Here is a 12,711-nt window from a genome sequence, read left to right as displayed (position 1 = left end):
CGTTCGGCTGTGCCGCTCCTGCTGCTGCTGTGAGGCAACATTTTAATTCTATTATTATTATTATGCGGAACGTAAGTGCTTTCAGCTGCCGTTATCATATTGTTATAAGTGCAGCTAAGCCCGGTGGTGAAGCTGTCGTATGCGGTGAAGCTGATGAATGAAGGACCGATAAAATGAGTGAAATAAAAATATTGGAAAGGAATTCGCATGTAGGTAATTGAATGTAGGTCGTAAAATATTTTGCAGTACAAATCAGACCCAGTTCTTACCAGTTTAACGATGAGAGGTTTGCTGTCTGTAGAGCTGCAGAAGCAAAAAAATAACCGAAAAACATAACAAGTGTTAAAAATTAAATTCAACAGACAGAGAGTTTCAGACACTTTGTTTCAAGTGTTCCCATTCCAAAAATGAATGATGTTATTTTAAAGCTCTATGGTAACTATAAAAATTCTATAAAATACGTATTTTCTAACGGTACTTTTTTCTCACACTGATTAGTGCCATTTAAAGTTATAAATTAATTTTAATAAATTTCATACTTAACGTTAAAGAAAAGAGAGCTATAGATGCTTTGAATTGTGAGAGAAAAATCTCAAGCTTTTTTGAGATACCAAAAAAGTTAATTTACGTGGGGATGCGCGATTAAAGATTAAAAACACCAAATTGCCTGTATCGATAAATGTAATTAATAGCCGACAAATTAAAACGCGTGCGTAGAGTTTCACGGTTCAATTTAAAGAGGGTTCTTTATTTCGTTTTATGGAATCGCTTAACCAAAATTTTAAACTAACGGCTTAATCTAGTGATAATGTAAGTGTGTGTTACAAACAGGGGTAAGTAATTATCTTTCGTTAAGCATTGTGCTAGCTTATGTTAAGGTAAGTATTTAAGTAAGTAATAGATTAGTTTTACAAACGCCTTGGTAAGGTAAGTATTTTATATAATAGAGTTTCTTAATTTAATTTTTAATAATTCAGTATTCAATACTTTACAATTCATTTAATTATTCATGTTTTAGGTATAAATATGTCGCTTGACGCAACAGTGAGAATTCGTCCAATCGCGGCATTGGTAATTTAGGAAGCTCGGTAACAGTGGTGTGAAATTACCTGAGTAACAAAAACAATTATGGCCAAAGAACTTACTCTGGTCGGAAAGAAAATTATTAACACGCGACTGGAAAAAGAAACTTTTCGACACTTGTCAAATAAAACGACGTCAATACGGAAAGTGAAAAGAGGGAATAAAATTCTGAGTTTTGCCCGACATCACATGAATAAAGAAAGAAAGTTCAACATTAGTGGTCCAGATGGCTCTTTGAGATACCGGAGAGCCGCGATATTTTTCAAAGCACAATTTCGGCGGAGGCTCACCAATGGTTTGGGTCGCTTTTTCAAATTCCGGGACTGTACCTTTGGTATTCTTTTCTTGCCGAACGAATAGTTCCGAGTACCAGGAAGTATTGAAAGTAAATTTGCTACCCTCTATATACACAGTCGTTCTCAAAATGGTTTCTTTTTTCAACAAGACAACGCAAGAATCCATACGACCAGGTCAACAAAAACGTGGCTTCAACGTAAAAATATCGATATTTTGGGATAATCCGCTTGTTCTCCTGATGTAAGTCCTATTGAGAACATCTGAGGATGACTGGTAAAAAAGTTTTGCTAAGATTATCGTCAATGTAATACGATTTCTGAGCTTAAAACCGCTATTTTGGATCCATAAATCCATTTAAATTAAAACCTGATTGTGATAACTACAATTAATATTAAACGTAAAAATAAAATTAATATTAAACGTAAATAAATTAGTCTTAAATTTAAATAAGAAAGAGATTTTAAATTATATCTACAATAAAATATCTTATTTTCAAAAATTGTATTCAAATTTCCTTTTGCTTCGTTCTTTACATTCCAGTTCTGCCTATTTCCAGTGCCTAACTAGAGTTTATCGTCATCCGTAACCATTTTAAAATTCCGCCTAACTTACCAGCTTCCTTATAAAAACGGTACACACCCACACATTTGTAAATACTTACATACATATGTATGCACATATCTTAACTGGTCCTGAGTGTACTTCACCTTATTCAAGCTAATCAAACTTTGCCTTCATGTACATTTATATATGGTTGTTTCTCTCCAGTAATTCAAATAAAATTCAATTACCTTTCGAGTTGATCAGCATTAATGAATTTGCCTTCCAACATATTATGCTTATCTAAATATTAATATCGATTTTCTACGTCAGTGCAACGGTAACTCATATCACTCATTTCCAATGATTGCTTTGAGCAAAGAAGGAAATCATTTTCAAATAAGCCAGACATCGACTGGCGGCTTAAATGCAAGTGCTAACTAATATACACAGGCACAGTTGTTGCTGTGGTGGTTTTCTTACAATGGCATGATAAGGGATATTATTGTTTTCTTTACTTTTCGGCGTAAATAAATTTTATTTTTGCAAACTAATAACTACTTTTCCGACAATTTCTGACAACAACAGATAACTAATTGAAGTCGTAAAAATAGAGAAATAAAGGAAATGGTACATGGTTGACAATAATTGATTTATTATTATATTTTTGGTTTTTGTACAGTGCGTACTTGTATTTTATCTTAGTTTCATAAAATTCCTTTCCTAGAGAAATATACTTTTTATTTAAATAAATCTCAGTAGACTTATCATATCATATAAAAAATTGAAAAACTACATGGAAAAGTAAATCACCTATATTGAGCTGCAAATGGTAATTTATGGCAATAAGTGTACCAAATAATAATTAATCTTAAAAATCAATCAACTTTATTTAATCCATTCTAAGGATATGTTTTTGGAATGTGAAAAATATTTATATATTTGTTTCCAATATTTTGTTCTATTAAAAACCAGAAAAAACGTTAACCTCAGCTGCACTGAAAATATAATACTATTCATAATTGTTTTTCTGTTATAGTATAAAAAGGTATAAAAAGACATTCTTCTTGGTTTTTGAAAAATCTATATGCTAACCTAGTCCAATCTGTACAACATGTTCAGAGAGTGTAGCGATGCCTTTAATAATAGTCGAAGATAATTTGTCCAATCAAAAATTTTTCATACAAGTTCTATCAGCCAGTTTGTGTTTAAGCTATACGCAAAAGTTTTGCCATTCCAACAAAGGAGCATTATATGAAAGACCAGATCCGGTATATACAGACGGACATGGCAACATCGTTAAATACCCATACAAAAAATATTAGATGCCACTATTCCCTAACATCTTTACAGTGCTTAATAAATTTAAATTATCTTTGCGCTAAGTGGTTGATAAAAACTTCGAATATTTAAAAAGCATAAAATAAAGTAGAATTTCAATGAAAACCTCACATAGTGTTACCTCACTTCTGTCAATACAAAACTAAATTGCTTTATTAACAAAACTATTTTGTTTAAAAAGTATATACAAGTATATTGTTGTTCTATTTTTCCATTAGTTTAGTTAAATGCGCCTACAGAACAGGGGCAGTTTAAACGAAACTTATTTATTTCAGCAAATTATTTACACACTTTATAAATTAAAATAACGGGTGGCGCAAAAAGTACCTTTCGATGTTTTTTGGAAAATGAGAAACATATTTAAAAAATTAAAGACTTTGATTCTGCTTGTGGTTATTTTTACTTTGTCTTTTAAATTATTTTACATATAATCGAGTTGATTATCATTTGAGCCCTTTTTATGGCATTTGCCATCACACTTAGGCTTGTTGACATAAACCCGCGGCTTAAAAAGCCCCACAAAAAGAAGTCTGGAGCGGTCAAATCTGGCGATCTTGCTGGCAAGTGCAAATCGCCATAACGGGAGATAAGGTGCCCGAGAAATGCATCCTTCAGCATATCGGTTGTGGCATGCAGTGGAGTATACCATTGTTTATTTACGTGTATTTCGCATGTGTTTACTATACAAATGTCAAAACAAAACTGACGTTAGAGGTCAATTGCAAAATTTATAGCATTTTCTGATCATCTTCTGACTTTTGCGCCACCCTGTATAATTTTTTAAGATTATTGTCACAAAAAATAAACGGAGTAACAACCTTATTTCTTCTTCTCTTAATATGAAAGCGTTCATCATATTGTCAAAAATCATCAATATTCGTATATAAGTGTCTCTGTATACATATGTATATGTGGTTATATTTTCTATAATTCATTCCTGTAGTCTAAGTACTTTCTCCAAATTATGCACATTCAAGTGCAAAACTGTGGAAAACGTGCGTACGCCTAAATGTATGTACTGCTTACCTTTATCACTACATTAGATTTTTTTTGTTTTGCCGAGCTCCGACTCGCATACAATTTTCCCATTATCTTGAAAAATGTATGTAAATCATTTCGGGGCGCCAACGCATGCTGTTTTCATACTTTCTGCCAGTCTTATGTTGATCGTACTCCTTTTCGGCAGTTTTTTCTTCATTAATCTATTTTGCTATTTATTCAAGCTGAGTGGATTTTGTTAAACTTTTTACATTTTCTTCTAACGCCTTATCTACTTTGACATTTTTTGGCATATATATATATGTGGGAAGGCGGTACCACAACACTCATCCAACATTCTAGTGAACTTAACAAAAACTCACTTGACAGTTCGTGAAGACCGAAAAAATAATCGTGAGAACTGATTCTTGTTTTTATTATCGTTTTCCCTTTCCTTTCCCACATACCCATCTTCGTCGGCGGAGCTGCCACCGATCTACTATATTCGCACATATATGTTATATATTTATTTCATCACCTGTTTTCTTTCTATTGCAGGTCCTACTGTGAGCGCGAATATCGCGATTGCCGCCTACAAACGTGTTATGTGCAATCGCCCGCATATCCTGGCCTATATCCCCGCGCACTGAATTGTCGTTATAAATTGCATACGCGTCAGCCATATATAAAACTGTATTTGCAGAATGAGCAATTCGCGGTGGATGGACAGCGGTAAGTAGATAAATGGACAGTTGAAATAGTAGTTGATATCACGATAAAAAATCGAGCGTAGTTGAGATGATATTAAAAATCGCGGAGGAGTATTTATGCCTCTACTTTTATAGTATTTTTGCTGCAGCTACAAGTATATTCCTCAAGTGCGAAGAATAAGTCGAACAATAAAGACTAGGATATGAATGATACAGTTGTTTAAAACTACTTACAATAGTTGAGCTTGAAACTTCGGCAAATATAATAAGGATATTTCTTAGATCGTGACTAAAAAGCTCTTAAGAAACAATTGCCTGAACCAGTTTGAAAAGCTTAAGTTTGTGCATCATTTTTGTTAATATTCCCAAAATCATAAGCTCGTATACACAGTAACAGGTTTTCAATGAGGCAATTGTTTTTTCGGAGTGGGGCTTTTGACAGCTGTTTCTTGGTTCATACTCGTTTGGCTTGCCAATTGCTCCGGATCCGCAGTAAATCATCAGTGCATACCGCAACAACAAAAATTGAAATATAAACAAAATGAACTGCTGCAGCTGTTGGCGGCATACCCAAAAAGTGAGTGTGCGTGTTTTGGAGCTTAGGCCCTTTTAGGCCTTAGGCTGCCACCAGAACCCTATGAATGCTGCAAACACTTCCACCTCGTTACTTCTAACGCCAGTGAATGAGGGCTAATGGCGAAAATTATTCGCGTATGAAATGTTACAATGCCAGCTGTCACGGCGTATGAGCGACATTTCAATGCATTTGCCATATGTGCGGCGGTCAGCCTGCATTGATATACGCCAAAATTAACGCAAAGTTAACACTCGGTAATCTGTCATTTTGGCACATTTTTGCCTGAGCAACTGTTAGTATGGATGTTTGATATTCATACATATGGTAGATGAAAGGGTAGTAAACACTAACTATTTGTATATATACATATGTATATACGTATATTTATGAATGTAGTTAAGATCTCTACCGCTAGCATTTGGCAAGCCAATTTGACAGCTGAAGAAAGATGTGTCGTGTGCGCGCTAAGGCAAGCAAATATTTGAATTTGTAAAATACCGACCTATAGTTACTACATACAAACAGTTTGTATTAGATTTATTACATCGCTTGTATAAATGCGCTGAATCTGAGCTCCGATGAGTTTTTTCTAAAAAAATATATAAAAATACCTTTCAAAATACCAACTCCACTGCTTTATCAAAAGCTCCAAGTGTGTAAAATAATATGCAGCGGTATGCTGCTATAATATTCCAGGTATCACCCTCACCAGTTTATTCCGCTTTTTCGTTGTATAGTTGACTAATGATGCTATCTAATGGCGCTCATAATGCTTTGAAGGGTTTGTATTTCAACATTCTTAAAACAAAATATAAGTTTATTGTATGCAATACAAAAAAATACGATTGTCTTTGTTAGATGTATTTTTCTTTTTTATTTTTCCATTCAATATTTGAATGTACATATGTATATACATTAATATATACAAATGTTTTACAGGCAGCATTTCAATGCTCCGTAGTCTGTTTCTTTCTCATTTTTTACATCATCTTTTTTAATTTATGTTCTTTTTTAGTGAATCGGCTTGCTTTCTTTTGTGTGGTATAAGCTGTTCAATTGAAATACCCAATTACCTGATTAGGTTGAAAGCTTACAAAAAAATGGAAAATTACATTTAGTATTTTCATAAGGTCTATTACAAGGTTCACAATGCATAAAGCAAGGCAAATTCGCAGAATAAAGTGCCGTTACTATGTCCTGAACAGGGTATATAAAGTTTGCCACGATATTTATAACACCGAAAAGGAAACGTCTAACACTTTATAAAATATACATATAATATCTAGATGTAGCATTGCACAGATAGTAAGATTAATTTAACAGCAATATTCTGAGAAAACCGCACAACTGATTTGTGAGATTTGTTGTGAGGTTATTCTTGCTCAAACCTCACAAGAAAAAACACAATAACTCACCATCATGAGGTGAAAAGCACTTTGCTGTGAACCAGCTGTTTTAAGTATATGAACAAACAAAACAAAATAAAGAAATTGACAACCAAGAGAAGTAAGTAACTTTGTAAATTTATTAAATTTGGTGGAAATATAATAATTTAATTTGTTTTTAGGAATTCAAAATTCGAAAGAACAAGGCAGGAGCAGCTGCAGTTTTACGCAATGTTCTGCAAGTAGCATTCTGAGTTGCAAGGAGGGAAGCTAACTTCGACCAACCCTCGAGGCCTGCAAATGTTGTGGTTGAAGTTAGCAGAAGCGTTAAATTCATTAGGAGAGCCAACATACAGCAACCAAATGGAAGAGGTTAGTTTAAAAGGTGTCTGTTTTATCAAAAACTAATGTTTTTTCTACACACAGTCGGTAACACACTGGAAACACCAATTGCGTTGATAAACGCGCAAACCCACGCGCTGATTCTTGTTGGATGCCCTCCAGCTGTAGAGATATCAGAATTTAAAGAGAATTACCTACTCCTCCAACCTTTGGGGCAGCAGTGGTCGATGGATTGCCGGGTGTTGGGAGTTTGGGTTTCCAGGTGTGTTTTTTATTTAACACACATTGCTGTGGTATTTAGATACAAAATTTTTCATTCAAATATAAACCCTTAATATGATAAGAGGCAATTATACTTGCAGGTATTGCCGCCATTGTATATAACAACGGACCCAGTCCCTGCTCCCACTCAAGCTCCAGCTCCAATTCCAGCACCAACACCATCTCCAGTTCTAGCTCCTGCTCCAGTTCCAACTCCAGCTTTTCCTGCTATATATCCCACCCCTTTACCTTCTTCACCATCACTTCCCATTTCATCACCTCTTATCCTATCTTTTCCCATCCTACCTTCTCCTACCCCATCAACTTTAGCAGCAAAAGTGCTTGGAGCTTCTTCTTCTTTAATGGCGTAGACACCGTTTACGCGGTTATAGCCGAGGATGGATGTATGTGTAAAAGTTCCCTGATTGCCATTCACTTGGGAGTGACGAGAAACACTACCAATGAAAAGGAAATGCAATACATTGGCGCATGTCATGTAGAGCAATGTGTTTTTATAATAGTAAGGATTACATGCTTTTATATAAAGTGTTTATAAGATCTTATTATTTATAAAAACATAATAAATAAAAAAACTGAATTATGAACCAAATATGTTTCTGAGTAGAGGTTTTTTGATACTTATATTTCTAAACATTAGCTAGTTGCTTCCTGACTGAGTTTTAGTTAGTTACGTTTTGAGCCCCATTTAATTTAAACCTTCAATATTTTCACATTTTACTTAAGACTAGGAGCGACCCGCCCCGGCTTCGCACGGATGCAATGCTGATGCTAAAGACATTACAGAAAAACTGTGAACATTGCAGTGGATGTTGTTACATACACATAGCGGCTTCGCACGGGCACTCAACATGACATTTACACAAATATTCACAATTTTTTGCGTCGAATTTAAAAAAAAAATGAAATTTAATTCTTATCTATTATTTAAGATTTTTTTGAACTTTTTTTCATTGTTTTATATTTTTTTTGTTTTTGTTTTTGTATTTTTTATTAGTGTTTTTTATATTTTTTTACGTTTTAATTTTTTTGTTTAATACGTTTCTTTTGTTTGTTTTTTCTCAATATCAGGTTTTTTTGTTTATATTTTTAATTATTGCAAAGAGGTCATAATCCCAAAAGAAAAACCTTTTATTGTGTTAGAGCTTCCCTATAAACTATATTTGATGTTGTTTTATTCTGTGGCAACAAAATAAATTGATTTTCAGGGGCTCCAACCCGCGATAGTCCAACATACATTTGACCGTGAGTAAAACATTTCTTTCGCAGGTCGATCCCTACTAATTCGAAGGGTTGACCTTGGGACTTGTTAATCGTTAATGCGAAAGATGTTTTTACCGGAAATTGAAGCCGTTTAAATGGGATTGGCAGATCAGTCGGGATCATCGGTATCCTCGGTATATGAGCCAGTTGACCAGCTGCTGGGCCAGTAATAATAGTTGCTACAATTAAATTGTCCTTTAACTCTTTAATAAGCAGCCTCGTCCCATTACACATGTTCGGAGGGCTTAAATTTCTTAAAAGCATTATTGGGATTCCGATTTTTAGCGACAACTCATGTGGTGGCAGTCCAGAAGGGTTCAACGAATTTAAAAATTCCTGTGGATAATGGACTGCGTCTTCGATATTAGTCACATTGTCGATTGATTTGTATGTTTTAATTTGGCTGGGGACTTTTTGAACTATTAGATTGTTTATTTCATTAACAGTATCATTCTTAGGAGACACTATAGCCCTAGAACATAGCCAATGAAAGGCCTTTTGGTGCAAATTCTCGATATCAGGGTATATAGCATCTATTAAGTTTTCCAAATTATGGAGTATTTGACCTAGGGACTCATCCAGAAGAATGTCACAATGATCGCTTAAATTTGGAGTGGGAAAAATTCCTTCTCCAAGTTTTAGCAGTTGTTGTGGGAAATCGCTATCAGTGATTCCATGAACATGAGCTCTCATATTCGTTCGTAATTTCAATGTTTCAATTGAAGCCCATAAGGGTGACGATTTCAAGCATGCCTTGATGATATCTGCTCGCGTACCTCTGTTAATAACGGGGAGAGTTTGTCGAAAATCTCCCGCAAAAACAAAAGTAATCCCGCCCATGACTGCAGAGGAGTTCCTTAGATCCTGTAAGGTTCTGTTCACGGCCTCTATATGTGCTCTATGGCTCATCGTGCATTCGTCCCACATAATCAATGAGGCGTCTTGTAGTAATTTACCAACAGGCCCATTTTTGCGGATAGAACATGTAGATTGTTGCTCAAGATTTACGGATAGCGGAAGTTTAAAAGTAGAATGAGCAGTTTTTCCATCCGTCAAGAGAGTTGCAGCAATTCCTGAGGAAACAACTGCTATTGCTATCTTCCCCGATTCTCTTATCTTAGCAAGTATCAAATTAGCAAGAAACGTCTTTCCTGTTCCTGTTCGGAAGTACTTATGTAGCGGCCATTCACGTAGTTTTCCACTTCATCATTTGGGTTTCTGACGCCAAATGTGGCTTGATCCGATCCTTTATTTATGTATTTACAAAAGTATTTGATGGCTTGAACTGAGTGACAGTACTCAACATTTATGTGAGCATTGAACGTCCTGCACAAAAGTGGAGAATAAGGGACAATCCAGCTATTATCTATAGTGAAATTACTGCCTCTGATATTGAGCGAAGCGCTCTGACCTCCATTTGCGGCATCATGACGACGATATACTGGATATCCGTCATCTCCGGTTTGAGTTGCGTTGACCAAACGTCGCGGGTATTTTTTTGTGCAAATTCCGTTTTTCATACATGGTGCTGTTAAGTTATGTTATCCGCATGGTCCGTGCACCATATTTTTAGTTACGATATCGTACAATATTGGATCGTTTTGTTGGTTGGGAAGTTCCGCAACTATGACCCTATCAATTTCGTCTGGTTGGATTCTTGTCTCTAGCCAAAACAGCATATGACAGTGTGGTAAACCTCGCTTCTGCCACTCCACACTCACCATGTAACATTTCACTTTGCCGAATATTTCATCTTTGTTGAATAATTTTATGAATTTCTTCATTTTTAAGTGAAACATCCTTGAAATGATGTCATGACGATCGAAAGATTGCTGACCAGGTAGTAGTTCCGCTTTAATTTCAGGCCATTCAGGATTGCACGTAAACGTGACAAATAAGTCTGGTCTCTCGTAGTTTCGGACATACGTCATCGCGTCTTGTGTTTTTTCATGCAGGTAACGTGGAGAACCTGTAAATGAAGATGGTAAGATTACGCGCTGACCGATATTTGATGGGTCAACATTTCCGTCTTGATTTAAAGCGTCTCTGAGATGAATGTATTCTTCAGCCCTTAGTCTCTGTTGGTTACGACATATGTAATTCAATCGTTCCGATATCATTTTTGCCATCACATCGACAATATATTGGCTAAATAAGTCCCTGTAATAATGTAATGGATTAAAACTGTTTGCTCTAACCATCAACCTGAATGCATAAAATTGCATGCACGTCACAGTACATTCCTGTGGAATGGTTAAATAATAACCGTCTTCTCCTTTAACGAACATTAAGGGATACTGTAGTGGATCATATGATCGATGTAACTCGGATACCCTTTTAAGTTGGCCGTCTCTTCCGTGCAGCACAATGTCTCTGGGGCCTTTTTCTTCGTCAACCAAGAGAACAGCTACCTCGTTTACAGCTGGAGAATTGTATCTACCCGGGTGAGCAGTCTGCGGTGGGCGGTCGGAAAGAATAATTAGCTTTAAATTATCCGAAGAGTTGCGTTCAATATTTTGTTTAAAGCTTCGTATATATACGTTGTGGCTTTTCTGTGCTGTCTGTAGTTCATTAATTAAATCTATTTTTAGCGTTGGAGCTATGTTTGCCCTCAACGATAGCTGATCTGCGTCTGAAATAAAATATATCTGTAAGCATTGTGGATTTTGGCCTGATGGTGGTAAAAGGCTACCAATAAGATGATATACCTGGTCCTCTATTTTGAAAGTTGGAATAAAATTACCTTCTCTTATTTCTTTGGCGCCAAACGAAGTCATTTGAAAAAGGCTATTGTACTTACGGATGTTGGTTAGGAAATGTCTAGATAGCGAATGATTATTTGTCAAAAGATTTTTTATTGGCTGTAGTGGTTCTTGAATATTGGGGGTAATAACTTTTCCAGAAACACAACACATACCATTAGTTTCATCGACACATTTTTTGGCAGAACACTTAGGGCAAATCTTATTCATGTCGCCGATTTGGACGGAAGACTGTTGAGCATAATCAATCTGTGGATCGTATTTAAAAGCCGATCTGTTACTGTGAGCTACAACTCGATTGCGAACTCTAGCTCTTGAAGTCTGTTGTCGTTCTCTCTGGTCTTGAAGGCGTTGTGAACGCTCAGAGCTTGATTCCCTAGTGCGGGATTGTATACTTCTGAAATTTTGCTCTTCAAGCCGCTGCAAACGCTCAGTACTTGACTCTCGCGCGTGCACATCAGAAGTTCTTAAATTTTGTTCAGCTAGGCGCTGCGAACGCTCAAGACTGGACTCCCGCGCGCGTCTTTGAGAGGTTCTCATGTTTTGTTCAGCGAGCCGTTGCGAACGCTCGGTACTCGACTCTCTGGCACGCGATTGCGCCACATATTCTCTCTAACTTAAAAGATGATTTTCAGTTTCAGATGAAGATTCTTTATTTCGACATATTTTTGTGGCCCTGGCATGGGAATTATTTCTAGAAAGTTGAGATCTTCATCTTTCGGGCATTTTTTTTTAAATGATAAAAGAAAAAAACGCCTTTAAACTAATCTTTGAGGTTCTTACAACTACCTACTATAACAACATACAAAACTACAACCTATTTATTAAAATTAAATCATAAAACTTATTCAATTCATTTCTTAGGATAACTAAATGTACAATATCTGTGCTATATATAAGTTAAAAAACGTTTTGTTATTTTTATTAAAAAAAATGTTTTCTGGGAGCTATGCTCCTTTATTGAATTCCACTTAAGAACTAAAATTAACAATTAATTATACTTAACTCTAGACATATGTTTGCCGCTGCAACGGGTACGGAGTTTGCTGACGCTGCGCTTCCCACAGGTTGGCACTTCGCTGACTCAGCGCTTCCCACAGGTTGCCACTACACGTGTCGCACTCTCAGCGATTTAGTGGTGTCATATTATATTA

General features: G+C 35.8%; 1 long non-coding RNA gene across 1 annotated transcript; it reads left to right on the top strand.

Annotated features, from left to right (window-relative positions):
- Nucleotides 1-6,880: 6,880 nt before the first annotated feature.
- On the top strand, nt 6,881-8,003 carry LOC126766588 (uncharacterized). Its single transcript, XR_007668919.1, has 4 exons — nt 6,881-7,032; nt 7,094-7,283; nt 7,338-7,515; nt 7,616-8,003. It is a non-coding gene; the product is annotated as an uncharacterized LOC126766588 (long non-coding RNA).
- The last annotated feature ends 4,708 nt before the right edge of the window (nt 8,004-12,711 follow it).

The sequence above is a fragment of the Bactrocera neohumeralis genome, unplaced genomic scaffold (genome assembly GCF_024586455.1).
Source record: "Bactrocera neohumeralis isolate Rockhampton unplaced genomic scaffold, APGP_CSIRO_Bneo_wtdbg2-racon-allhic-juicebox.fasta_v2 ctg1794, whole genome shotgun sequence".
Classification (NCBI taxonomy): domain Eukaryota; kingdom Metazoa; phylum Arthropoda; class Insecta; order Diptera; family Tephritidae; genus Bactrocera; species Bactrocera neohumeralis.
This window is presented reverse-complemented; position numbering and strand designations above follow the sequence as displayed.